Source organism: Lampris incognitus, chromosome 2, assembly GCF_029633865.1.
Source record: "Lampris incognitus isolate fLamInc1 chromosome 2, fLamInc1.hap2, whole genome shotgun sequence".
Taxonomy (NCBI): Eukaryota; Metazoa; Chordata; class Actinopteri; order Lampriformes; family Lampridae; genus Lampris; species Lampris incognitus.
This window is the reverse complement of record NC_079212.1, coordinates 88,998,590-89,025,971: the sequence shown is the minus strand read 5'-3', so window position 1 is coordinate 89,025,971 and position 27,382 is coordinate 88,998,590.

Sequence of the window (27,382 nt, the reverse complement as noted above, 5' to 3'; positions counted from 1 at the left end):
CCAACCTGATGGGCCTGGACCTGTTCTCCGCTCTGGGGTTCTCCCTCTTAAACACAAGGGGGGCAGCAATCCTGACTGTCGCCACACCTTGGCAGCAGAAGTGGCCATCGCTGTTTATGGGGCTGGGCTGCCTCTCCGCCTTCACCCATCAACCACTCCTCAACCCTGCTGTGAAATCTGTCATTCAACCACTGCGCCGCATCCCGTTGGCTCTCCGTGATGGGGTCTCCGCCGAGCTGCAACAACTGCTGGAAGCTGGCATCATTGAACCGGTGGACGCGTCACCTTGGGTCTCAAACCTCGTGGTGGCTAAGAAGAAGTCGGGGGGCCTGCGTGTCTGCGTCGATCTACGTGCAGTAAATAAGGCAGTGGTCCCTGATAAGTATCCACTGCCCACCTCAGAAGAACTCACTGCTCAGTTCTATGGCTCTGAGGTGTTCTCCAAGCTCGACCTCAGACAGGGGTACTTACAGGTGCCCCTCCACCCCAGCAGCCGAAACCTCACAGCCTTTGTGACACATGCAGGAGTGTTTCGCTACACCAGGATGCCTTTCGGTCTCAGCTCCGCCCCTAGCTGCTTCCAGAAAATCATGGTCTCCGTGCTGGCTGGCATACTGGGCGTGGCCATTTATCTGGACGATATAGTGGTACACGGGCCCACCAGTGAAATCCACGACAAGCGCCTTAACATGGTCTTCGCAGCCCTGTCCAAGCACAAGCTAACTCTCAATGCTGAGAAATGTGTCCTCTCTGTGCCAGCCATCGACTTCGTGGGGTTCCGGCTGTCAGCGAGCGGTGTAACTCCACTACAATCCAACGTGGACGCCATTCAGGCCATCCCTGAGCCCAGCTCGGCCGCCCAGGTCGCCTCCTTCCTGGGTATGACAAGTTACTACCTGAGGTTTCTTCCCCAGTACTCTGCGACCACAGCCCCCCTGCGCCAGCTGCTGCGTAAGGACGAGCCATGGGTGTGGTCAAAGGCATGCAGTGACGCTGTGCGTGATCTCAAGACTCAACTGACTTCACCACCAGTGTTGGCTCACTTCAACATCTCCAGCTCCACCTTTGTGACCTGTGACGCATCAGCCACAGCGATAGGGGCTGTGCTGTCTCAAACCCAGAACGGTGTGGAGAAGCCCATCGCCTTCGCCTCCCGTGCCCTCAACCTGACCGAGCAGCGGTACTCCGTGGGTGAGCGTGAGGCGTTAGCCTGTATCTGGGCTTGTGAAAGGTGGCACCTCTACCTCTATGGCCGCTCCTTCACCCTCAGGACAGATCACCAGGCCCTGACAGCGCTGCTGTCCACATCTGGGACAGGCCACAAACCCCTGAGGCTGCACCGCTGGTCTGACCGCCTCCGCCAGTACAACTTCAGCCTGCAGTTCACCCCAGGCAGAGACAATGTTGTCGCCGACCTGCTCTCTCGCTCTGTCTCCACCCCAGCTCCACAGACGGACACTGACTGTGTGGAAAAGGACATTGTCCAAATGCTACACACACCCCTCCAGGCCACTGTCTCTCTGCAGGAGCTGAGGGCACCCTCCGAACAGGACCCTGTCCTCTCCCAGCTCCGCACCTACATCCAGAACGGCTGGCCTCACAAGGTCCATGAGGAGCTGGCTGCGTTCGCCCGAGTCAGACAGGAGCTCTCCTGCTGGAACGACACCTGCGTGGCACGTGGGTTTTGCACAGTGGTCCCAGCTGCTCTCCGTGCACGTGTTTTGAATACGGCGCATGAAGGCCACCTGGGCATTGTGAAACTGAAACAGCGCTGCCGAGACCTGGTGTGGTGGCCGGGGATAGACAGAGATATTGAGGCTGTGGTGAAGGACTGTTCTGCCTGCCTTGTGAGTGGCAAGACTGGCCACCAGGCTCCCCCACCCCTGCAACCTCTCGCCTGGCCCTCTCAGCCCTGGGAACACCTGCAGTTGGACATTTGTGGTGAGATCCATGGAGTTCCCCACCACCAACGCTTCATGGTGGTCGCCTACGATCTACACTCAAAATGGCCTGAACTCACCACTTCCGGCACTGTGACCTCACAGATCATCATCGACTTCCTGGACTCTCTATTCTCTCGCTGGGGCCTCCCAAAGGCCATCACCACTGACAACGGCCCTCAGCTGGTCTCTGCTGAGTTCACTGCTTATCTCGAAAGCAAGGGCATCCGTCATATACGCACTGCGTACTACCACCCCCAGGCCAATGGCGGCGTTGAACGTTTTCACCAGTCACTGAAGAACGGCCTCAGAGCACACATGGCCCAAGGGTGCTCTTTCACGCAGGCCATCCGTCACACTCTGCTGCACTATCGGGCCACACAGCACTCGACCACAGGCGTCTCCCCAGCCTCTCTCATGCTAGGCCGGGAACTGTGCATGCCCCTTGACAGGCTCCGCCCCTCCACACCTCAGGCACCTCCCTCTGGGGTCAGAGCCTCAGTCACTCGTCAGCAGACGCGGATGAAGCAATGGTTTGACCAGTCAAAACGAACCAGGGTGCCAGACATCAATGTGTCAGACTGGGTCAGGGTCCGCAGGCCCCACAGGGACAATAAAATGGCTTCATACTGGTCCTCTCCTCTCCAAGTCACCCGTCAGCTGGGCCCAGCCACTTACCTCCTCAGCGATGGCACTCGGTGGCACTCCAGTCGTCTACGGAAGGTGTCAGCTCCGCCACACACAGCTGGTGACACAACCATAGCCATTCCCTCAGCATGGCGAGACGCCCCGGGGCTTCATGCAGCTCCTACACGGGCCCCAGACATTTCTGGGCCTCAGCTCCCCCTGCCATCTCCCTCCCCACCTCAGCCTGCCCAGCCTCAGGCCGCCCCGCGACCTGTTCGCACACGTTTACGCCCTGGCCACCTAGAGGACTTTGTGTCAACCTTTCATGTTTGAAATCCTGCCGGGGGGGGGGGGGATGTTATGTATGCACACATCGACAGTGCTGCATTTGATTTGGTGCTGTTCTATTGTGCTGGGATCGATTGGTGATGCCTGCGGGCTCTGGGTTGTTTGATCGGGTCTGCCTTTGATGCTGTGTCAGTCTAAATAAAGAATGCCACGGAGAGGTTGTGTCGAGCGACAGCGCTGTGTCCTGACGTGATTTCTAAATACAATACCTATCACATCATGTTATTTTCAGACTACACAGACAGGTCTTAATGGAGTTTTTCCATCCATCCATTTTCTCCTTTGTCACAGCTTTACCCAGCATGCTCTGGGGCAAAAAGAAGGGAAACACCCTGGTCGGTCTCGCTGTGAGGTCACAGCAGTGCTTAATTTGTGCCGGAGCGCGCTCCGGGACCTCCCAGATTTGGACCGGCACCTATTTGATTGGCTCCGCCACCTCTTTCGTCCCTATAGAAATCTGTAAAACCATTTTCTCTAATATTTAGTGTTATCTGTTCTGTCACTCTGTTATTTCCCATTGGCGTTTTTGGTAAATCGCTTGTTTGCCTACGTTTGACGCATTTCAAATCAGCTATTTGGGTTTTTTTCACATTCATTTCTGATTTTTCCCTTTTTCTCCCAATTTAGTGGCCAATCGATCCCTCTTTTAGTTCAAACACCCACCCTCGTACTGCATGCGTTCGCCAAACTGCATCTCTCCGGCCGGCAATCTCGAAGGAGACGCCTCCCCACTTTCGTGACAAGGCGACTGCAGGCCGAACCACTGCTTTTCCGACACACCGTCACGTGACGAACACAAGCCGACTCCGCCCGCCTCCCGAAGACAGCGTTGCCAATTATTGCTGCTTCATCGAGTCCGGCCATAGTCGCATCTGACGAGACCGGGGCGCGAACCCCGGTCCTCAGTGGGCAACTGCGTCGACACAAAGCCGATGCTTAGACCGCTACACCACCGCGGACCCCAGCTATTTGTTTTTAAGAGAGAGAGAGAGAGAGAGAGAGAGAGAGAGAGAGAGAGAGAGAGAGAGCTATCAATCGCTCAACTCACGCAGTGCACGCCACGTCACAGGAGCTAACATTACCGCCATATTAGACTCAACAACCAGCCGCCTGCTCTGTCAAAAGCCATTGATTAAGAAATGTCAAAAAGACAGACAAATTTGTTTAGTTTGTTCAGGCCAGCAGGTCAGCCGAACCCTAAGAAAGCCAGGGTAATTTCGGTAGACCAACAAGGAAGGGCACAGCAGCAGCTAGCTAGCACAAGCGTGGCAGCACCTGCTACCAGCAAACATGACGAGCAGGAGGATAGCGAGCCAGAGGGCAGTCGAAGAGAACTTTATTCAAGATGTACCCCTACATACAGGGCGAACGAGCGGTAGAACCTTGGACCAGAGGGCGTTTTTCGGAAGCCTGGCAAGGAATCTGGAGAAACGTATTGTAATGATCAGGTATGACAGGCTCGGTAGCCCTTGGCTAACGGGTCGGACCCTTTAGTTGACTGGTTAATGTAGTCGCCCGCGGTGCGGAATACACAAGTTCGCGTCCCGGCTGTGATAATCCGGCCTGGCTGCCTCGGGGGGTAGCCCGACCCCTTAGCCAAGGGCTACCGAGCCTATTCATGGGGGCAATTTAACGATCATTGCCAGGGGCAGTGTAGCGAATTCGGTGGGGGGGCATTCCAGCTGGACCGTCACAGCCGGGACGCGAACTCGGATCTCCCGCACCGCGGGCGACTACGTTAACCAGTCGACTAAAGGGTCCGACCCCTTAGCCAAGGGCTACCAAGCCTATTCATCCGTGATTGTTAGATTATGCTAACACAAGGGAAATACCAAACAGGATACAACGAGTTAATTGATGATTTAAAAGTACTCTTCCCACAATATTGGTCGGACGACCCTGGGGCACTGTTTGGGGAAGATGAAGTCGGAAGACTCTGCCAGCAGTTTAGAGTCGATGGCGCGCGGAATGTCATTCGGCATATAGAGAATATAGGGACAATGGTGCGAAATTTGTCCCAGATGGACTGAAGGACCTCTTGGCAGCAGTCAACACTGTCCCCTTCTCAAGTGCAGAGTGTGAGAGGGGCTTTTCCCCAGACGAACCTACTCTGCACCGCCAACAGGTATCCTCTTCTCACAGCCACCATCTCCATGCTACTCTTTCTTTGCCTTGTTGGGCCACCGCTCAGCCTGTTCAACCCCATTCCATATGTGAGGTCCTGGATAACTAAAGGACACATAAAAGCACAGGACACTAGGAGTAAAGTAAGAAGCAGGGAGAAGGAGGCTGAAGGCTCTACTGATGTTTTGTGGGCTGGTTTGGACATATAAATAAAAGATACCTTTTAAAAATTATTTTTCGCAGGGTCAAATTGCGTAATTCAAGCGCCATAGCCTATATGCATTGTATGCTGGCAAGTTGTTGGATGTTTTTCGTCTAAACAGACCAGCTTGGTCTAGTCAGAAAGGCACGAACTGAGGAAGCCTCTGGGATGAGAGGCGAAACGTCTTCACGGATATATACCAAGTCCACTTGCACTTGATTCAACTCCTTTGGATAACCATGACGACCTGGATGAATGAGAACATTCACAGACATTTTCGTCTAAACATGTGAAAGTTTAGCTCGGCATTAACATGGCGAACTTTACTACTGCGCATGTGTCTGCTGCCTCGTTGCACGTCAGATTAGGCTAGGCCCGTCTATCTAATTAAAGCAACAATAAAATTATTGGTCGAAAAGCACGTGACTATTGCGTAGCTGTTTCAGCATCATGAAAAGCACTGTTTAGTGCATTTTTAAAATGCGTCCCGTGACTTTTTTTCTCACCCCTAACCTGCCAGAGCAGCACCCTCTCAGTGCTCCGGGACCTCCTCGTTTACAAATTAAGCACTGGGTCACGGTCTAACTTATCTTAATAGTATTTTTCCACGTTTGTATTTTTCAAGTGTCTGATTTGTTGGATAAACAAATTTGTTTTTTGTGATTATGTTACCAAGTAGTTGGGATTATGCGTTTAGTCATGTGTGTGCGCTTTTCTGTGGCTAATCTCACCAGCTGCTGGACGGTCTGGACCTATCAGCCTACATTTTTTTCCACAGTTATGACTGTATGATGAAGAACTTGTCGTGGCTGCGGTGATTAAAACCCTCCGGAAAACGTTTGTTCCCACTATCGCCGCTCCCTCTCTACTTTCACTCTCTAGCTCGCCCGACCAGCGCTGCTCTGTCGCTGCCCGCTCTGAGCCAGCCGTGCGCATGCGCGGCTCACATCTGCGGTTCACCTCTGCAGGAAGCCACTTGGTCAAAAGCTATTCAACGAGTTTTGATCGTCCAAAGAATGTGAACGTTATGAAGGCACTGTCCGACTTTCTGTCAGTTTGGAGGAATCCGACGACGACTTTATAGTTCAGTGTCTTTATTTCAACGGTGACGGTTACAATCATACAGTAGCTAGCTCCGCAGTAGCGACTCGTCTGAGTGCTAAACATAGACTGACGATTATGTGGTTCCCCTGCGTCCTCATGCGTCAGATGGACCAATCAGCTTGCAGCTAACTTAACAGCCAATAGGAGTGCTTGTATCACATCCTTATAACCAAACGGGCCATTATATTCTGGAGAATATTACAGGTGCAACTTCCTCTAGCTTGCAGTCAGAACAGGAAGTGTTGCATATTTTCGTTGCTGCCCGATCGTTGCTGCCCGTAGGTGTGAGTCTTCCATGCCAGCTTTACGATATCATGAAAGTAAAGACAGGGGTGGGGTCAGACCAAAATGGTCGAATGGCAAACCTTTCCTTTCTGGAATGTGCAAGTTCATATTAGACGTGGTCGCATTTGTGCGAGGGTCCACCTAGCAGAATGCACATCCACAGACTATTTAGCTTTAGTGCATATTAAACAATTTTTTTTTCATATTTGCTTTTCAATCAACTTTGTCGCTGCGCAAAAGTCTTCTAATGGCAGGGGGAAAAACTGTTTTTTCTGTCCGTGTGTGCTGCTAATCTCACATACTTCTGGGCCTGTCAGCCCGGTCGTGTTCGTGCATAGTTATGACTGTATAATCAAGGGCTTCTCGTGGTTGCGGTGATTCAGAACCTTTGAAAAACCTGTTTCATACCGCAATTATGTGCTAACTCCTCAGCTGGTTTGTCGCCTAAACCCCTGCACCAGCACGGTAATTACTGCACTCCTGTCGAGTTTTCTCACGCATCACTGATAGGGCTGCACAACCATGGCAGAAATGATAATCCCATTTACATATAGATCTCAGTTATTGATCGTGATTCTTAGGAAATAAAATCACTACTTATAACACTGGGCCTATCGGTTCTCTTAACTTTACTCCCGCTACTTCTTTTTCCCGAAAACACTTTGTGGTTTCTTGCTCTTTTTCCTCCTCACCTCCTAATACCATCTTCTTCAGTTATGGGGACATAGGGGCACGTTGCACGTATAAACTTTTTAATTGGTCAGCCATAATGGAAGCACCCCTTTTAACACAGAAACTTTCTAATGCATTAAAGAAATGTAGTTTAAACAATTCAATATCATCAAATTACACAAATATTTGCTGCGGAAATATTAAGTCCCTATATACCGAATTCAGGGGGCAGCCGGGACGCAAACCCGGGTCGCCCACACCACGGGCGGCTGCGCTAACCAGTCAACTAAAGGGTCCGACCCCTTAGTGAAGGGCTAGCGAGTCTAGTTATTCGTGATCGTTACTCTAGCCCCCCCCCCCCTTCCGGGAAGCTCGTCCCTGCACTTCAGCATACCAGCTCGCTCACGCCTCTGGGCATACGCGCTTTACAGTCTCACCATCCCACTTCTGCCACCAATGTAGCTAATTTGGGGGGCAGCCCGGATGTAAACCTGGGCGACTATGTTAACCAGTCGATTAAGGGTTCAATCCGGCCCAGTGTTTCTCAACCCAGTCCTCAAGGACCCCCTATCCTGCAGATTTCCATTGTAACCCTGCATAGGTAGCCCTGCTTGTACTTACTCGACCAATCATCTCACAGCACTTAATTATGCAAGGTGTGCAACATCTGACAAAATTCATTGCTGATTGGTTGAAGAACTACAAACAGGTACCTATTCAGGGTTTCAAAGCAAATCTGCAGGATAGGGGTTCCTTGAGGACTGGGTTGGGAAACAGTACGTTAGCTAAGGGCTAGCGAGTGTAGTTATTCATGGTCGTTACATCTATGTCCAGTTATGTAGCAATAATTGGGCAGTCCTCATCACTGGCACATTTGTGATGTTTAGCAACAATACCACAGTTGTAATATTTGGTGCAACATTCTGCTGCCCACCTATTCAAGGTAAACATCATTTGGCCACAAACACACACACTGTCACACTCAACCGAAATGATTTTTGAAACCGCCTAATCTATTTAGTCATTATGCTCTCCAGATAAATGATGCTTAACCAGTTTCCTTCTTTTTTCCGTCAGGTTTAGCAAGCCGTATTATACCAGCATCACACCTGCTTCAAAGCTGATGTCATTACATAAATGCTCTTGATGAATATAACATATTCACTCATATCCATCCAACCATCCATCACCCAAACCGCTTATCCTGTGCTCAGGGCCGCGGGGATGCTGGAGTCTATCCCAGCAGTCATTGGGCGGCAGGCAGGGAGACACCCTGGACAGGCTGCCAGGCCATCACAGGACCAACACACACATTCACACCTAGGGACAATTAAGTGTGGCCGATTCACCTGACCTACATGTCTTTTGACTGTGGGAGGAAACCGGAGGCCCCGGAGGAAACCCACGCAGACACGGGGAGAACGTGCAAATGCCACACAGAGGACGACCCCCAAGGTTGGACTACCCCGGGGCTCGAACCCAGGACCTTCTTGCTGCACCACCGTGCTGCCGCACCACTCATATGTCAACAGCTAATAGCATTCTGCTGACATGATGCAACACGGACGAGAAGCCACTTGTGGAGCTGCCAGATCACTTCTTCCCAACATCCTTCATGTGTTCAGCTGGCCAACTGAGTGCTTGTTGATTTACTGGTTACGTCTATAACACACTCCCAAATGTCGCCCCGCACATGCAGGTGCTCTTTGGTGTAAAATGGGACTTTTGACAAAATCCATGTATTAATAACCGTTCTCATTTGCATGCTGATTACTGGTGGTGTAACGTGATCCTCAGAAACTCCTGCTGCAGCGGTAGTAATTCTCCTTCAGCTGGATTCACCGTCCCGGGCTGTCTGTATTTGGGTAAGATTGCCCCCTGACCAGCGCAAGTGCATCAGAAACTGGATATATTTATAGGGTGAGAAGGAAGCTTTAATGTGCACTGGTGTGAGACGTTGTCCCTGCACCCCAGCGGGGAGGCTGCTGGTGTGACCCCTGGATCAAACTGTTCCTTATGCAACAGTATCCTGTTGTTGAGATCCGCTTGACAGACCAGTGAAGCAAGTGTGTGCATGTGTCGAGTGTGTGTTTGCATGTCTGTGGCGGGGGGGGGGGGGTATAAGAAAGCTTACTAAGCACTGACACAAGCAGAGATTATTTTCATGCTCCTTACTGTAAGTCTTCTGGCAGAGTGTGCTCAAATGGGCGGTGGCGGTTCCGGCAAGTGTGTGTGTGTGTGTGTGTGTGTGTGTGTGTGTGTGTGTGTGTGTGTGTGTGTGTGTGTGTGTGTGTGTGTGTGTGTGTGTGTTTTAAGGTGACCCAGCCCAGACACCACAACAGGCTCACCATAAGCCCGATGACACTTGAACTGTGCTGATTCAGGGATCCACAAAGGATTGTGTGCCATTGACTTTGCTTGGCCACCCGAGCTGTGTTGTGACTCGGACGCGGGGTTTAGTAAATATCAGCTGAACCAACCACGTCTCTGCAAACCCTGCTAATCGTCCGCCTCCCTCTGGGTGTTTACGTAGACTTAATGTTCTGTACGGACTGGCTCTTGCCCAACTGTTTACGCGGATCCCTCGGTTCCCCTCGGCCGAAGGAAGATACGGGGGGACATTTAAGAGACAGTCAAAGACAGAAAGAAGTGGCGTTGTTTGGAATTGTGGCAAGAGAAGGAAACAAAGGTGACACGAATTATTGCAAAGATTGTGGTGCCGAGTATTCAACAGTATTTGGAGTCACGTGCCAGAACCACCTCACTTCCTACACCACCTCAGCAGCAAGAATCAAGAACAATTTATTCGTTTCACCCACAACAGATAAAAACACACATGCAACATTTCCAAAAATGACACCACCAGAAACATACAAAAACAGAGAGAACAAAGCAAAAACAACACAGTCCATCCAGAGCAACACAGTCCCAAACTTCCATGGTCCAGAGAACGAGGGCCGGCCAGGATGACTGCCAGTCTGCATGGGCTAGCAGTTAGCTTAGCCTGCCCTGCTTCCATGTCCTGTCAGACCGCCCTCAGTGCTTTGTCTTTGGGCAGAGCTCCAGGCAGGGCCGCGGTCCTTGGGCCCACCGGACGCAGCCGACCAGGCTCTCCCAGCCAGACACCTTCGACACACCTCCCCGCACTCCACACGACGATGCAGACAAAAACACTGCACAGTCGACAATAGGCGAGGCCGCCGCCAGACCACCCTCGGTGTTTCTTCTCGGGCGCAGCTCCAGGCAGGGCTGTGGTCCCTGGGCCCGCAGGACGCAGCAGACCAAGCTCTCTCAGCCAGTCCAACGCCAGTTCTCCCAGTCATTAAACGGGGGGGGGGGGGGAGATAAAGAGCAAAATAAAAACAGGCGATGACACAAACTTAGACATAGACATGGACAAAGACACTGCATAGTCGGTACTGGGATAAGCCGCTGCAAACGTGAGTTCGCACCGCCACCTTCCCACACCGCAAGCAAGCAAGCAGGTTGATGTAAAGAACTCCATGTTTAGATTATTTCAAGCCAGTTTTTTTCATGCATAAATCCAACTCCTGATTTGATGTTTGTATTTGTGTGCTTCCAGCGAAGTATTATTGTCTCTTATTTAGGTGGAGTCGACACCAACCGGGCAAATTCCTGGTCCAAAAACAAAATGGTTTCTTGACAGAGGAGCCTGATTCCGGCTCGGTGCTCAATCACCCCGCTGACACTGGAGCAGATCCAGTGTCTTTGAAATTATTATCCTCAGTTTAGACTTCCCATTAAGCGGAGCGATGTCCTAATTATTGGGATTACCGCGGCGCTGCAGGGCCCCGCTCCTCTCCTGCACGTGTCGGAAAATAACCGAGCAGAAATGTGACTTCAGATCACTTTGTTCTATTCTTGTGTTTCCTGTCTCTTAAGGGAAGGGAAAATTGGCTTGACTTCGTGTCACTGCTGCTCTGTAGTCCATCCGTTCTACTTTCACACATGCAGTCTGAGTTTAGTCCCGCAGTAGAGACATACACACATTAGCGTACACACGATCGTATACTATCATACTGTATATACACACAGCTCTGTCTACGTTGTATATAGTCTACTCTGTAGTGGATGCACGACACAAATATGCACCCATCAGCCAAAACATTAAAACCACCTGCCTAATATTGTGTAGGTCCCCCTCGTGCTATCAAAACAGCTCTGATGCATCGAGGCGTGGGCTCCACAAGACCACCGAAGGTGTCCTCCGGTATCTAGCACCAAGACGTCAGCAGCAGATCCTTTACGTCCTTGCGAGGTGGGGCCTCCATGGATCGGACTTGTTTTTCCAGCACATCCCACAGATGCCCAATCAGATTGAGATACGGAGAAATCAGAGGCCATGGTAACACCTTGAACTCTTTTTCATGTTCCTCAAGCCATTCCTGAACAATTTTTGCAGGGTGGCAGGGTGCATTTTCCTGCTGAAAGAGGCCACACTACCATCAGGGAATACCATTGCCCTGAAGGGGTGTACCTGGTCTGCAACGATGTTTAGGTAGGTGGTACGTGTTAAAGTAACATCACCATGAATGCCAGGACCCGAGGTCTCCCAGCAGAACGTTTCCCAGAGCATTGCACAGCCTCCACTGGCTTGCCTTCTTCCCATAGTGCATCCTGGTGCCATCCCTTCCCCAGGTGAATGACGCACATGCACCCGGCCGTCCACATGATGTAAAAGAAAATGTGATTCATCAGACCAGGCCACCTTCTTCCATTGCTCCATGGTCCAGTTCTGATGCTCACGTGCCCATTGTAGGCACCTTTGGCGGTGGACAGGGGTCATCATGGGCACTCTGACTGGTCTGCAGCTACACAGCCCCATACACAGCAAGCTGGGATGCGCTGTGTGTCCTGACACCTGTCTATCATAGCCAGCATTACCTTTTGCAGCAGTTTGATGTACAGTAGCACTTCTGTGGGATCGGACCAGATGGGCTAGGCTTCACTCCCCACACTCATCAATGAGCCTTGGGCGCCCATGACCCTGTCGCTGATTCACTGGTTTTCCTTCCTTGGGCCACATTTGGTAGGTCCTGACCACTGCATACCGGGAACACCCCACAAGACCTGCTGTTTTGGAGATGCTCTGACCCAGTCGTCCGGTCATCACCTTGCCAAAGTCGCTCAGATCCTCACGCTTTCCCATTTTTCCTGCTTCCAACACATCAACTTCAAGAACCAACTGTTCACTTGCTGCCTAATATACCCCCACCCCCTTGACGGGTGCCATGGTAACAAGGTAGTCAATGTTATTCACTTACCTGGCAGTGGTTTTAATGTTTTAGCTGTTCGGTGACTGAGAAACTAATGTTTGTTTGTGCATCTGTCCTCATCACTGCATGCGAGTTGTAAGTTTTGCTACACAACCCCCCCCACACACACACATTTTACCTCTGTGACATTTTGAGGTTCATGTTGTGTCACCAAATAATTCTGCGCTTTTCAGCCTATGAATATGCTGCAATCCACTGGCAGTTTTTTGTTTTTCCACCCTGTTTTTGTGGTAGAATCGTAGAAAACTGGGTTTTATGCCCCTAAAGTATTCTCTCATTACATAACCACTGGTTTTGTGATAAAAGGTGCTTTTGTAATACAAGCATTATATAGGTGAGGTCCCTGGTTATGACTGAAAAATGTAGAAGTTGTTGGTTTGGAATTTAATTCAATATTCCAGTCATTCCATGGACATGACTTTGGCCCAGCGCACAAAGGCCTATGCCTATCTAGTGCATGCCGGACTGTGAAGCAAATATTCCAGGCCTTAAAAAGGCCGCCACGGACTGGGATCAGGACAGAGGGTACAAAGGACACCCCTGTCTTTCTACAGAAAAGTGACAACTTCCCACATAATAGTTCAACTCCGGCTCAACGTCGCTGCACTTAGCTCCATGCACGACGCAGTTTCTTTCTTTCAAAGTTCTTTCTATTGAATTTCCCAATTTACATAAATCTGCAAAAAGACCTCCATCCCCACCTCACAACGAGCGTCCCCCCCACCCCCTGCTCTTCCCCAATAACGTTAAACTGGCTTAACTTTATCCAGGAATGTCCAACATGGTGTGCATGTATATTCAAGTGTACACACTGAAAGAACCAGGAAGCAGGAACATTTCTTTGTCGTTTCATTCCATGCACCTGCGCACATGAAGTGAAATGAAATGTCGTTGCTCACAGCCCACAGCAGTGCAACACAAAGACAACAACACATATCCAAACTACCAGAACACATATATGCAACATATCAGAAATAAAATAAAATTCACTGTCCAAGAGAGCGATGACTGTGGGAACTGCCGGTCTGCATGGGCTAGCAGCTAGCTTAGCCTGCCCCGCTTCCGCGTCCTGTCACACCGCCCTCGGTGTTTCCTCTTCGGGCGCAGCTCCAGGCAGGGCCGTGGTCCCCGGGCCCACAGGACTTAGCAGACCAAGCTCCCCCAGCCATCAAACGAGCACACAAACTTAGACGCAGACATGGACAAAGACACTACTTGGACACTACCGGGTGAGGCCGCCACAAATGTGAATTCACGCAGCCATCTTCCCACACCGGAAGCGGCAAGACCAACGTTAACACAAGGCACTTAGTAATGTGATGTGACATCGAGAAATGAAAAGCATTTAAGTTATGAGAGATCAAGCAGAAGCAGCGTGTCCAGGCCTGAGATGTCAAAAAACCCACACCCAAGTTTGTGTCAAGAGTCAACACGTGATAATTTCATTGTGTCAAAAAAGATCTCCACACTTTAACAGCATTACTTTCAGAACCCTGCAGTGTATATGAGATTCTTTCAAGCTTCGGGTGAGACACCGCGTCCTTTATGCAATGGGAGGCTGGGGGCGGTGCAGCCTCCTTCCACCTCAGAGGTATCAGGCGGCGTGCCGGGAGGGCCGTAAAGGCGACGACTTTATGGCCCCTGCAGGTAACTGCATCGCCTCAGGAATAATTCCAGTGACATAAGAGGGTCTGCGTCAACTTTAACTGCTAAGACTGTGCAGAGAACATCAAAAGCAGCCTTCCACTACCCCTCCAAGTTGAGACGGAGCCAGAACATGTGAATCAAGGTTGCATCTGCAGACTGACATCTATCACAAAATGTCCCCTCGAGGATGAATAGTGTATCCTGATTCTGAAAAGGGCTGATTTGTCGGTATATCTTAGCTAGTTTAGATTTGGGGAGATGCACCCAGCGTACCACTTTAGACTGAACCACAGCTTGTCGAGCACACATAGAGGAGTCAACTCCTTCCAAAATGTTAGGCCAAAATCCCTTATCAATTGTTGTTAGACGGTCTTGTTCCCATGCGGCTCTAATTCTAGACGAGGAAGGGCAGTCTAATTTAGAAATTAGCCCAACTGTAAATGAAATGTCCCCCTTGTCTGCAGGATTAGAGGAAACGATGGCATCAATCACTTCATTACCGTTAATACAATGCCTAATCTGGAAATGTCTAAAAAATGGGATCCGGGTGTGTTGAATTTCTTTGACACCTGGGTGTCCGGTTGGCGTGGCGGTCCATTCCGTTGCCTACCAACACAGGGATCTTCGGTTCGAATCCCCGTGTTACCTGCGGCTTGGTCGGACGTCCCTACAGACCCAATTGGCCATGTCTGCGGGTGGGAAGCCGGATGTGGGTACGTGTCCTGGTCGCTACACTAGCGCCCCCTCTGGTTGGCCGGGGCGCCTCTTCAGGGAGGAGGGGGAACTGGGGGCAATGGCGTGATCTTCCCACGTGCTACGTCCGCCTGGTGAGACTCCTCACTGTCAAGTGAAAAGAAGCGGCTGGCGACTCCACGTGTATGGGAGGAGGCAGGTGGTAGTCTGCAGCCCTCCTGGGGTCAGCAGAGGGGGTGGAGCAGCAACCGGGATGGCTCGGAAGGGTGGGGTAATTGGCCAGGTAGAAAATTGGGGAGCAAAAATGGGGGGGGGATTCTTTGACAGTTGTTCGAAAGAGGCAAATGTGTTTTCTATGAAGAGGTAATTGAAGCGTTTCAGGCCCCTCTCCTGTCACGCGTTGAACGCCGTGTCATGTTTTGAGGGTAGGACGAGGTGGTGGGATGCCACTGGGGTAGAAAAGCACATATCAGTTAAAATGGTTTCTCAGTTGTGAGTAGATTCTGTGTGGGTGACTGACTACAGGGTTAGTGCTGTACGTGTTCGGCGATAAAGGCTTTGACATGCTGATTAGAGGTGGTAAGGAGACAAACCACAGAAATGTGCCTCCATCTTTACCCAGGTTGGACAGATTTTTGTCTCAATAGTGATATGTCCAGTATGACACACGGTGCAAGTTGGCTGCCCTGTAATGAAGTCGGAAGTCTGGAAGGGTCATACTTCCGTCAGGTTTTGTTCTTTGCGGGTAGTCTTTTTCCAAACGCGGTTGTTTGTCGTTCCAGATGGATGATGCATGATCCATTTTGGCTCATCTACAGGATAGGGCAGTACACCATGTTAGCCTACCTGATTACCCACACCCGCATCATCATCATCATCGGCGGCGGTCACTCAGGGTCAAGTATGACCGTCCTCCCTCTGCGTCCCTCTGAGTCATCAGGTGGGCGGAGAGGCCGATCCTGGAGCCGCATCATGGGAGGACGCCTGCACATGACAGCTTTTTACGTGGAGAGGCTGATGCGCCTGCAGCCACCACACGGTTCTTGGCAGGGGGTGGCCAAAGTCCAATGGAATGGAGAACCAAGACGATTGGGGACCGCCCTCTGTTGCAGCCTTCTTCCACCTTCATTGACATTGTGACCTGAAGACATCTTCCACCAGGTCCACCGTTGAGGTCTTTGTTGGATCGCGCTTCGTCTGGAACCTCCCCCTTGACCTATCAGGCTTAGTTGACCCTACCAGGAGCCAAGCTCCGGACGGCATAGCTCTTAGGATCATTGGTGCACACAAGCCTCTCCACCACGACAAGGTGGCGATCCAGGAGAAGCCACACACACACTGACTGGCACACAAGCCACCACACACTCACCTCCCACCATGGACAGCCAGATGAAGCAAGGAGTCAGAGAAGTTGGGAGAAGGGCAGTAGTGGCTCACACAAAAAGGTCCCGTCTCAGTAAGGGCTTCAGTCGGCTCTGAAAAGGCGGCGAGAATCAGCAGGCTCCAGTTGGTGGCTTCAGGGAGAGATAGATCTCTGCCAGTGTCGCAGCTGTGGCAGAGGCAAGTGGCCGGTGACACTGGAACCAGTCAGCAATGGCCGTGTGGGAGGCCGGCACCACACCACTGCTGGCTACTGCAACACATCCGTTGCATGAAGTGGTTAAAGGACACCCGTGGGCTCTGGTGAACTGGGCATGTGTTTCGCAACCCAAAATAATAATGCCAAGGGCTCAGTGTAATAGTTCACTGTTTCCTCCAGAGTCCTTGGATCTCTGCTGAAGCCTCCCTTTCAGGCTGGAGGCAACAGTTCGGCTTACAGCTGTCGAGGCCAAGTCCGGCTACTGGTTTCCAGGCTGGAAATGACACTCACACATGCTCTCTACGACTGCCTGCACTCCAGGCCTGTATTTTCTGTATGTCGGCTCAGCAGCGGACGCGCTGCGTAGAAATGGACACAAGACAAAGGCTCGTTTGTGCCTTCATTCCTACCTCTGCATGCTCGTTTTAATCCAGTTACATCCAAAAACATTCGACTCCTGTGACTTTTTGTGCTTTTCGTCATGCCAACGAGGCAACAGTTGTGGTAAAGGTTTTGCGGCCTGTGCCGGTTGCGTCAGATTACCAAGCATCCCCGCTCTTCAACCTAGAAATCTGCTGCTGTCCTCTAGCAGAGTTTTTGTCCACCTTGTTTTCTTGTGATGTATTCGGAGAACAACCTTGGGTTTACTTACATAACCTAGACACTTATTACATAGCCAGCTCTTTCTCACGTCCCCTGCCAAAACGTAGGTGGGGATGGTAGGCTGCAGACTCACCTCAACCTCCGTGACCGTCAGGAGGAAAGAGGTTAAAAAAAACAAACTAGAGCTGTATGGGATGTCTTTCACACAGTGTGTTTAGGCACTGTACTGTACTGTGTTTTGTGTTTTATTTCTTTATTTTGTTTTTTTTATATATTTTTTTGGGGGGGGATTCCCCCCCCCTTTCTCTCCCCAGTTGTATCCGGCCCATTACCCCACTCTGCCGGTCGTTGCCCCACACCCTCTGCCGATCCGGGGAGGGCTGCAGACTACCACATGCCTCCTCTGATACATGTGGTGTCGCCAGCCGCTTCTTTTCACCTGACAGTGAGGAGTTTCACCAGGGTGGCGTAGCGTGTGGGAGGATCACGCTATTCCCCCAAGTTCCCCCTCCCGCCCGAACAGGCGCCCCGCCCGACCAGAGGAGGCGCTGGTGCAGCGACCAGGACACACACCCACACCCGGCTTCCCACCCGCAGACACGGCCAATTGTGACTGTTGGGTCGCCCGACCAAGCCGGAGGCAACACAGGGATTCGAACCAGCGATCCCTGTGTTGGTAGGCAACAGGATAGACTGCTGCGCTACCCAGATGCGCATATTTCTTTATTTTCAAGAATGTTGAAATACTCGCGGAAAGCAAGAACTTTGAAAAAGGTCATATATTAATTGTTTTGTACTTTTTTCCACAGGATGCTGACGTTTGATCTCGACCTTTCGCTGCTGTTACAATGTAACTGTATTATTATAACAGTAAAACTGTAACAACAAAAGTGTAAACAATGTAACAATTTTACTGTAACACTCAAATTGTAACAACAAAAGTGTAAACAATGTAACAATTTTACTGTAACACTCAACTTGTAACAACAAAATTGTAAACAATGTAAACAACAAAATTGTAAACAATGTAACAACTTTATCGTAACAATGTAACAGTTATGACAGATGATAACAGCCCTTTTCTAGCCATATGCAGCGATATTGTCCAAAGGCCTTACCACATTACTTCCCCTCATGAATGTTTTTAGCCACACGCTCCATTAGATGAGCTTCAACACTGGTTTGCTCCTGTAAGAAAACTACCGATACTGTTCTCTTTTGAACTGGACTGACCTGTTATCTAAGCCGTGAGGGTTCTCTAAGTTAGCTTGTTCTCTGTGGGATGTACTCCTGTAAATTGTGTAAACAGATCGCTTTTCTTGGACCTTACGTAAGCGCTAACCCGGGTCGGCAGATGTCGATAGTGACGCTGACCCACTGTCATGAGAACTGGTGCTGCCCTTTGCTTCTCACTGCGAGGGCTCCAAAGGCTTCTAGGTCACCGAAGCTGTGTGTCGACACACCGGCTTAACACACACACATGCACACGCGCATGTACACTACGTGGATACGCAAACAACTGTGCGCACACACACACACACACCCACACACACACACACACACACACACACACTCGTACACTACATGGGCATGCAGACAGACATGCACACACTCAATCACGTACATGCTCACACACACACACACACACACACACACACACACACACACACACACACACACACACACACACACACACACACACATATTCAAATACAAACGTCCCGGGCCTGTGTATGAGCCGTGCATGTCTCTGCAGGTGTTGAAAGTAAGTTAGACGTCTCATTTCTCCCCCCTGCCTCGCGGGGGAGAGAGGGATGAGGGCATCTGGCAACCAGAGCCCCTGCAGCTCAGAGCAGGGCTATAGGCTGGGGAAGCCCGGCATGGCAGGAATGGAGGAAGAAGGGATAGACAGAGAAAGGGCTGAAAGAGGAGAGGGAGTATCTGGCCCTTGCAGCGAACTAACTCACTCGCTGCTGGCCTGAAAGTGAGCTTTACTAGAAGGTGGACGTGAACTTTACTAGAAGGTGGACGTGAACTTTACTAGAAGGTGGACGTGAACTTTACTAGAAGGTGGATGTGAACTTTACTAGAAGGTGGACGTGACCTTTACTAGAAGGTGGACGTGACCTTTACTAGAAGGTGGACGTGAACTTTACTAGAAGGTGGACGTGAACTTTCCTAGAAGGTGGACGTGAACTTTACTAGAAGGTGGATGTGAACTTTACTAGAAGGTGGACGTGACCTTTACTAGAAGGTGGACGTGAACTTTACTAGAAGGTGGACGTGAACTTTACTAGAAGGTGGACGTGAACTTTACTAGAAGGTGGACATGAATTTTACTAGAAGGTGGACGTGAACTTTACTAGAAGGTGGACATGAACTTTACTAGAAGGTGGACGTGAACTTTACTAGAAGGTGGACGTGAACTTTACTAGAAGGTGGACCATCATGTTGGCTCTATTTGTCACATCGTGTGTGAGCCGTGAATCTGAGGTATTGTTTAAAAGTCGGACTTAAGCATAGATGTGATGTTATCTGTGTTATACTCAACATTATGGTCAGTAACCCTACACAAGATAAGTTCACTTTTGCTACTGTTATCCTGGTATCCAAGTGGCACCATCATTTTAGGGGGGGGGCGTCAGTGTAGGTATGAGTGTCATGGCACAGAATGAGAAGAATTATCCAAGGTCAGATGAATCTCTGACCAGCATGACTCTCAGAGGACATGTGACTGAGACGGGCTCTCATATGGGGAAGCAATGGCAGTTTACAGGAAGAAGTAAACTAGAGCTGTGTATAGGAGGGTTTACTGCAGATCCATCCATTTGCCAAACCGCTTATCCTAATTATCCTAATTAGGGTCAGGGGATGCTGGGGCCTATCCCAGCAGTCATTGTTTTTACAAATTGCAAAGGATTAAGAGGTATCATGATATAGATAGATAGATAGATAGATAGATAGATAGATAGATAGATAGATAGATAGATAGATAGATAGATAGATAGATAGATAGATAGATAGATAGATAGATATAAAACTATATATATATATAGATTTAGCTATATATATATAGTTATATATAGTTATATATATAGTTATGTGTATAACTATATATAGTTAGATTTAGATATATATATATATATATATAGTTATATATATATAGTTATACCCATAAGTATTTATAGTTATGTGTAACTATATATATATATTTAAAGTTATATATAGTTATATATATAGTTTAATATATAGTTATATATAACTATAGTTATAACTATATATAGTGATTATATATAGTTATAATTTATATATATATATTAAATATAACTATTATGTTATATAGAGATGAGGACTATCCCTATATGTGTGTATATGTGTGTGTGTGTGTGTGTGTATGTATTTGTATATATATATATATATATATATATATATATATGCATGTATGCATGTATGTATGTATGTATACAGACACATGACACTAAAGGAAAGCCATGAATGCATGACCCCTACAGTGAGGGGGTCCGGGGGCTCTGGTATGCTGTGGGGGGGCATTTTCCTGGCATGGTTTGGGTCCACTTGTCCCCTTAGAGGGAAGGGTCACTGCAGATCAATACAGAGTTATTCTGAGCAGTGCCCTCTATCCGATGAGACATCTCTATCCTGATGGGGGTGGTGTCTTCCAGGACGACAACGCCCCTACCCACAGGGCACGAGGGGCGTCTGGGTGGTGTGATGAGGATGAAAAGGATGTAAATCACATGCTATGGCCTTCACAGTCACCGGATCTCGACCCTGGGAGATTGAAACACCTATGGGAGGTTTTGGACCGATGCGCCAGACAGCGCTCTCCACCACCATCGTCAAAACGCCAGGGGAAGGCATGTCTTTTGCAAGAAGGGTGTCCAGGGACCACTGAAGCTGTTCTGGAGGCTCCCGGTGGACCAAGACCTTCCTAAGACACTTCATGTTGGGTTTTCCTTTCACTGGTCACCCGTCCGTATATGCTGCACGGTATCTCCGTTCCTCCGGCTATATTTAAGCTCTCTCTACGTGTGCCCTTTAATTCTCTGGCACAGGCTGTAATTTACCTCTCTTTCTGTCCTATTAAAGCCCTGAGCTGTTTTTAGCTGTTTCTCTGGAGATTACATCCACCGTGTCCCCCTTGCGTCGCTAGGCCCAGGCAGCTCGCTCCCATTTGTTCCCATTTCCAAGTGTCTCGCCCTGGAAGCGGCGATCCCAGTTCTGCAGGATTTCATTGAGGGGGGGAAAAGTGGCCCGTTCTTAAGAAGTGCATATTACCACAGTTTTCCCTCACAAAGAATATGTGGGGGGAAAAAACGGTTCCGACGGTTCCATTGGCTGCTACCGGTGTGGTTTCTGCTGGTTTGGTTCTTTACTTTCCCCGGCTGGCTGGTCGTCCCGTCCTGGCTTTATTCTAGTCTGCAAATGTTGGACACCGTGTTTGTTGTGAGTGTGAGTGAAAGATTATTTTCACATTCTAAGTCTCTCTCTCCCTCTCTCTCTCTCTCCCTCTCTCTCCCTCTCTCTCTCCCTCTCTCGCTCTCTCTCATCTCAGTCTGCGGTCCACAGCCTTCACCACCAGACTGCATTCTCTGAGGAGCGGGCCAAATCCTCGCCTCCGCCTTCCAGCAGCTCTACGTCACTGGCTGCCCCCCTTTTATCCTGTCTCTCTCCATTCTTCTTTCTGTCCTCCTTTTCCTTGATCCCTTTCTTGATCTCCAGGATTTAACCGCTGCAGTGGCGTTGGTGGCGGGCGGCGGTGGGCTCAGAGGTCACAGTGATGTAACTGCAGGATTACACCAGAGGACAAGCCGAGTTAGACGGGCTGAAAGTGTACGGCCCAGATGGCAAGGACTATCCCCCTGTATCCCGGGAGACCAAAAAAAGAATCCCTGACAGACTTGCGTGCGAAACGAGCATCTAATGAATCTGTGTCGATGGACGAGCCGATTGTTTCTGTCCCGCCGCCACAGCAGGTGTGTTCGCCAGCGGCGCGCCGGGCTTGGGCCGCTTACCTAACTGCGACCTTTCGGTGACCTTTCTGCCTGCACGGCTCACCTTTCCCTTGTGTCTCTGATTATGCACAAGGGGGGGAAATGACTGGCACCGCCGGCGGCGGCCTGCTCTGGACCAGATCCCAGGCTTCTCGGGATTCCCGCAAAGCCCGTCCCCTCCCCGATAGCCACCGGGCCCGCTGTCCCCCGGCGCCAGAGAGAGAGAGGGGAGGGGAGGGGGAGGGGGTTACGGAAAGACGGCTGGCGGGAATGATGAAGGAATTCAGGATGGCTGGGGTTTGTTGGATGCACATCCGCCGTGGTTCCCAGTTGTTCCGCCACGTCCCTGTTGATATCCCTGCCTGCTTAACAAGTCCTTGTTAATGCTCCTGCCTCCACCCTTGACCTGGCTTACATGTCCCACACAGGGCCGACCTACGTATTATCACTCCATATTATCACATTTACATCAATCAAGTAGGCAGACAAGTTGGCTAGCGATGTGATCCCTTGGAATGCTCAACTTTATTTCGGTATAACGGATTATGCCCCTTTCCCAACTACGTCGTACCGGCTCGACTCAACTCGACTCGACTGGACTTGCAGAGTGTCGTGTTCCATCACCGTAACGGTACCCCTCGGTGTAGCTGGTCTGCATCGATTTTGGTACCGAGAGGCCGGTACTTTCCAGTAATGGAAAACGAAAAAGTCGAGTCGAGTCGAGCCGGTACCATGTAGTGGAACAGGGGCAGTACATTTGGATCACTTCGTGTTTACAAAAGAATTTACTCCAAAAATTTTTTGGGGATTTTTCCCCCCTTTTTCTCCATTTGACCAGTTACCCCACTCTTCCGAGCCGTCCCGGTCACTGCTCCACCCCCGTCTGCCGATCCGGGGAGGGCTGCAGACTACCACATGCCTCCTCCCATACATGTGGAGTCGCCAGCCGCTTCTTTTCCCCTGACAGTGAGGAGTTTCACCAGGGGGACGTAGCGCGTGGGAGGGTCACGCTTTTCCCCCAGTCTCCCCCCCCGAAAAGGCACCCCGAGCGACCAGAGGGGGCGCTGGTGCAGCAACCAGGACACATACCCACATCCGGCTTCTCACTCACAGACACGGCCAGTTGTGTCTGTAGGGACGCCCGACCAAGTGGGAGGTAACACGGGGATTCGAACCGCCGATCCCCATGTTGGTAGGCAACGGAATAGACCGCTACACCACCCGGACGCCTTACTCAATTTTATGACAATCATTTGAATAGGTTTCCGGCCATGATTATTCGTTATTTCAAAGTGAACAGGGGGATGTCAGGATTGATCATTTAGCCATCTAATTGACTTTTCCTTCCTACATGCTGGCCCGTCAAAACACTCATTTGCCTCTTTAAACTCGTTCGGTTATTGTCTTACACTGTGGCTGAAGCAGCTCCAGTTAGCATTAACGTGATCAGGTCACTAAAATCTTCTCTCATATCTGCAATACAAAAGCCTGGAAGAAGACATTCCACGTGTTTCAGGGGGAATAACAATCATCCATCCCAGGATTATGCTCCCAATAAACAATGTTACCCAAGTAAGTAGATTTGTCATCGAAGACTACTCTTATTTTGATGCTCTTAGCTCAGGGTGACCAGACGTCCCGGTTTGTCCGGGACTGTCCCGGTTTCAAGCTGGGTGTCCCGAGTCCCGGCTACTCTAGCCTCTCTATTTTCGGTGGGAGGGATAAAAATCCTTCAGTGCATCATGTCCGGCGAGACACACAAGCTTGTGAGCTCGTGCATATGGGTGTGCGGGTGCACGAACGTGCGGTGCACTTTTTAGGGTCCCAGTTTGGGATTTTGAAAATCTGCTCACCCTTTCTTAGCTTGTACATGAGCATCAGCTATACCTCATATTGTCGGTACGGCTGTCTGTGTGGACCGCTTCCGGTGTGGGAAGATGGCGGCGCGAATTCACGTTTGCAGCGGCCTCACCCAGTACCGTCCATGCAGTGCCTTGGTCCACGTTTGCGTCTAAGTTTGTGTCTTCATTTGGTGGCTGGGAGAGCTGGTGCTGGATCAGCTGGGAGAGCTTGGTCTGCTGCGTCCTGTGGGTCCAGGGACCACGGCCCTGCCTGGATCTCCGCCCGAAGAGGAAACACAGAAGGCGGTCTGACAGGACGTGGAAGCGGGGCAGGCTAAGCTAACTGCTAGCCCATGCAGACCAGCAGATCCAATAACACCGAGGGTGGTCTGGCGGCGGCCTCTTGCAGTCTTGACTGTGTTTTTAGTGTCGTCGTGTGGAGTGCGGGGAGGTGTGTCTAGCCCACGCAGACCGACAGCTCCGACAGTCATCCTGGCTGGCGTTCGTTCTCCTGGACAGTGATTTTTTTTCTCTTTAGTTTAGATATATGTGTTAGTCTGGATATATGTGTTAGTTTGGATATATGTGTTAGTCTGAATATGTGTGTTAGTTTGGATATATGTGTTAGTTTGGATATGTGTGTTAGTCTCGATATATGTGTTAGTCTGGATATGTGTGTTAGTCTGGATATGTGTGGTAGTCTGGATGTGTGTGTTAGTCTGGATGTGTGTGTTAGTCTGGATATATGTGTGTGTTAGTCTGGATATATGTGTTAGTCTGGATGTGTTTGTTAGTCTGGATATATGTGTTAGTCTGGATATGTGTGGTAGTCTGGATGTGTGTGTTAGTCTGGATGTGTGTGGTAGTCTGGATGTGTGTGTTAGTCTGGATATATGTGTTAGTCTGGATATATGTGTTAGTCTGGATGTGTGTTTTAGTCTGGATGTGTTTGTTAGTCTGGATATATGTGTTAGTCTGGATATGTGTGTTAGTCTGGATATATGTGTTAGTCTGGATGTGTGTGTTAGTCTGGACATATGTGTTAGTCTGGATGTGTGTGTTAGTCTGGATATGTGTGTTAGTCTGGATGTGTGTGTTAGTCTATATGTGTTAGTCTGGATATGTGTGTTAGTCTGGATATATGTGTTAGTCTTGATGTGTGTGTTAGTCTGGAGGTGTGTGTTAGTTTGTATATGTGTTAGTCTGGATGTGTGTGTTAGTCTGGATATATGTGTTAGTCTGGATGTGTGTTAGTCTGGATGTGTGTGTTAGTCTGGATGTGTGTGTTAGTCTGGATATGTGTGGTAGTCTGGATGTGTGTGTTAGTCTGGATATATGTGTTAGTCTGGATATATGTGTTAGTCTGGATGTGTGTGTTAGTCTGGATGTGTTTGTTAGTCTGGATATATGTGTTAGTCTGGATATGTGTGTTAGTCTGGATATATGTGTTACTTTAGATGTGTGTGTTAGTCTGGATATGTGTGTAAGTTTGAATATGTGTGTTAGTCTGGATGTGTGTGTTAGTCTGGATGTGTTTGTTAGTCTGGATATATGTGTTAGTCTGGATATGTGTGTTAGTCTGGATATGTGTGTTAGTGTGGATATATGTGTTAGTCTGGATGTGTGTGTTAGTCTGGATGTGTGTGTTAGTCTGGATATGTGTGTTAGTCTGGATGTGTATGTTAGTCTGGATATATGTGTTAGTCTGGATATGTGTGTTAGTCTGGATGTGTGTGTTAGTCTGGATATGTGTGTTAGTCTGGATATATGTGTTAGTCTGGATATATGTGTTAGTCTGGATGTGTGTGTTAGTCTGGATATATGTGTTAGTCTGCATGTGTGTGTTAGCCTGGATATATGTGTTAGTCTGGATGTGCGTGTTAGTCTGGATATATGTGTTAGTCTGGATGTGTGTGTTAGTCTGGATATATGTGTTAGTCTGGATGTGTGCGTTGGTCTGGATGTGTGTGTTAGTTTGTATATGTGTTAGTCTGGATGTGTGTGTTAGTCTGGATATATGTGTTAGTCTGGATGTGTGTTAGTCTGGATGTGTGTGGTATTCTGGATATGTGTGTTAGTCTGGATATATGTGTTAGTTTGGATGTGTGTGTTAGTCTGGATATATGTGGTAGTCTGGATATATATGTTAGTCTGGATGTGTGTGTTAGTCAGGATATATGTGTTAGTCTGGATGTGTGTGTTAGTCTGGATATATGTGTTAGTCTGGATGTGTGTGTTAGTCTGGATATATGTGTTAGTCTGGATGTGTGTGTTAGTCTGGATGTGTGTGTTAGTTTGTATATGTGTTAGTCTGGATGCGTGTGTTAGTCTGGATATATGTGTTAGTCTGGATGTGTGTGTTAGTCTGGATATATGTGGTAGTCTGGATATATGTGTTAGTCTGGATATATGTGGTAGTCTGGATATATGTGTTAGTCTGGATATGTGTGTTAGTCTGGATGTGTGTGTTAGTTTGTATATGTGTTAGTCTGGATGCGTGTGTTAGTCTGGATATATGTGTTAGTCTGGATGTGTGTGTTAGTCTGGATATATGTGGTAGTCTGGATATATGTGTTAGTCTGGATATATGTGGTAGTCTGGATATATGTGTTAGTCTGGATATGTGTGTTAGTCTGGATGTGTGTGTTAGTTTGTATATGTGTTAGTCTGGATGCGTGTGTTAGTCTGGATATATGTGTTAGTCTGGATGTGTGTGTTAGTCTGGATATATGTGGTAGTCTGGATATATGTGTTAGTCTGGATATATGTGGTAGTCTGGATATATGTGTTAGTCTGGATATGTGTGTTAGTCTGGATATATGTGTTAGACTGGATGTGTGTGTTAGTCTGGATGTGTGTGTTAGTCTGGATATATGTGTGTGTTAGTCTGGATATATGTGTTAGTCTGGATGTGTGCGTTAGTCTGGATGTGTGTGTTAGTTTGTATATGTGTTAGTCTGGATGTGTGTGTTAGTCTGGATATATGTGTTAGTCTGGATGTGTGTGTTAGTCTGGATATGTGTGTTAGTCTGGATATATGTGTTAGTCTGGATGTGTGTGTTAGTCTGGATATATGTGGTAGTCTGGATATGTGTGTTAGTCTGGATATATGTGTTAGTCTGGATGTGTGTGTTAGTCTGGATGTGTGTGTTAGTCTGGATGTGTGTGTTAGTCTGGATATATGTGTTACTTTAGATGTGTGTGTTAGTCTGGATATGTGTGTAAGTTTGAATATGTGTGTTAGTCTGGATGTGTGTGTTAGTCTGGATGTGTTTGTTAGTCTGGATATATGTGTTAGTCTGGATATGTGTGTTAGTCTGGATATGTGTGTTAGTCTGGATATATGTGTTAGTCTGGATGTGTGTGTTAGTCTGGATATATGTGTTAGTCTGGATGTGTGTGTTA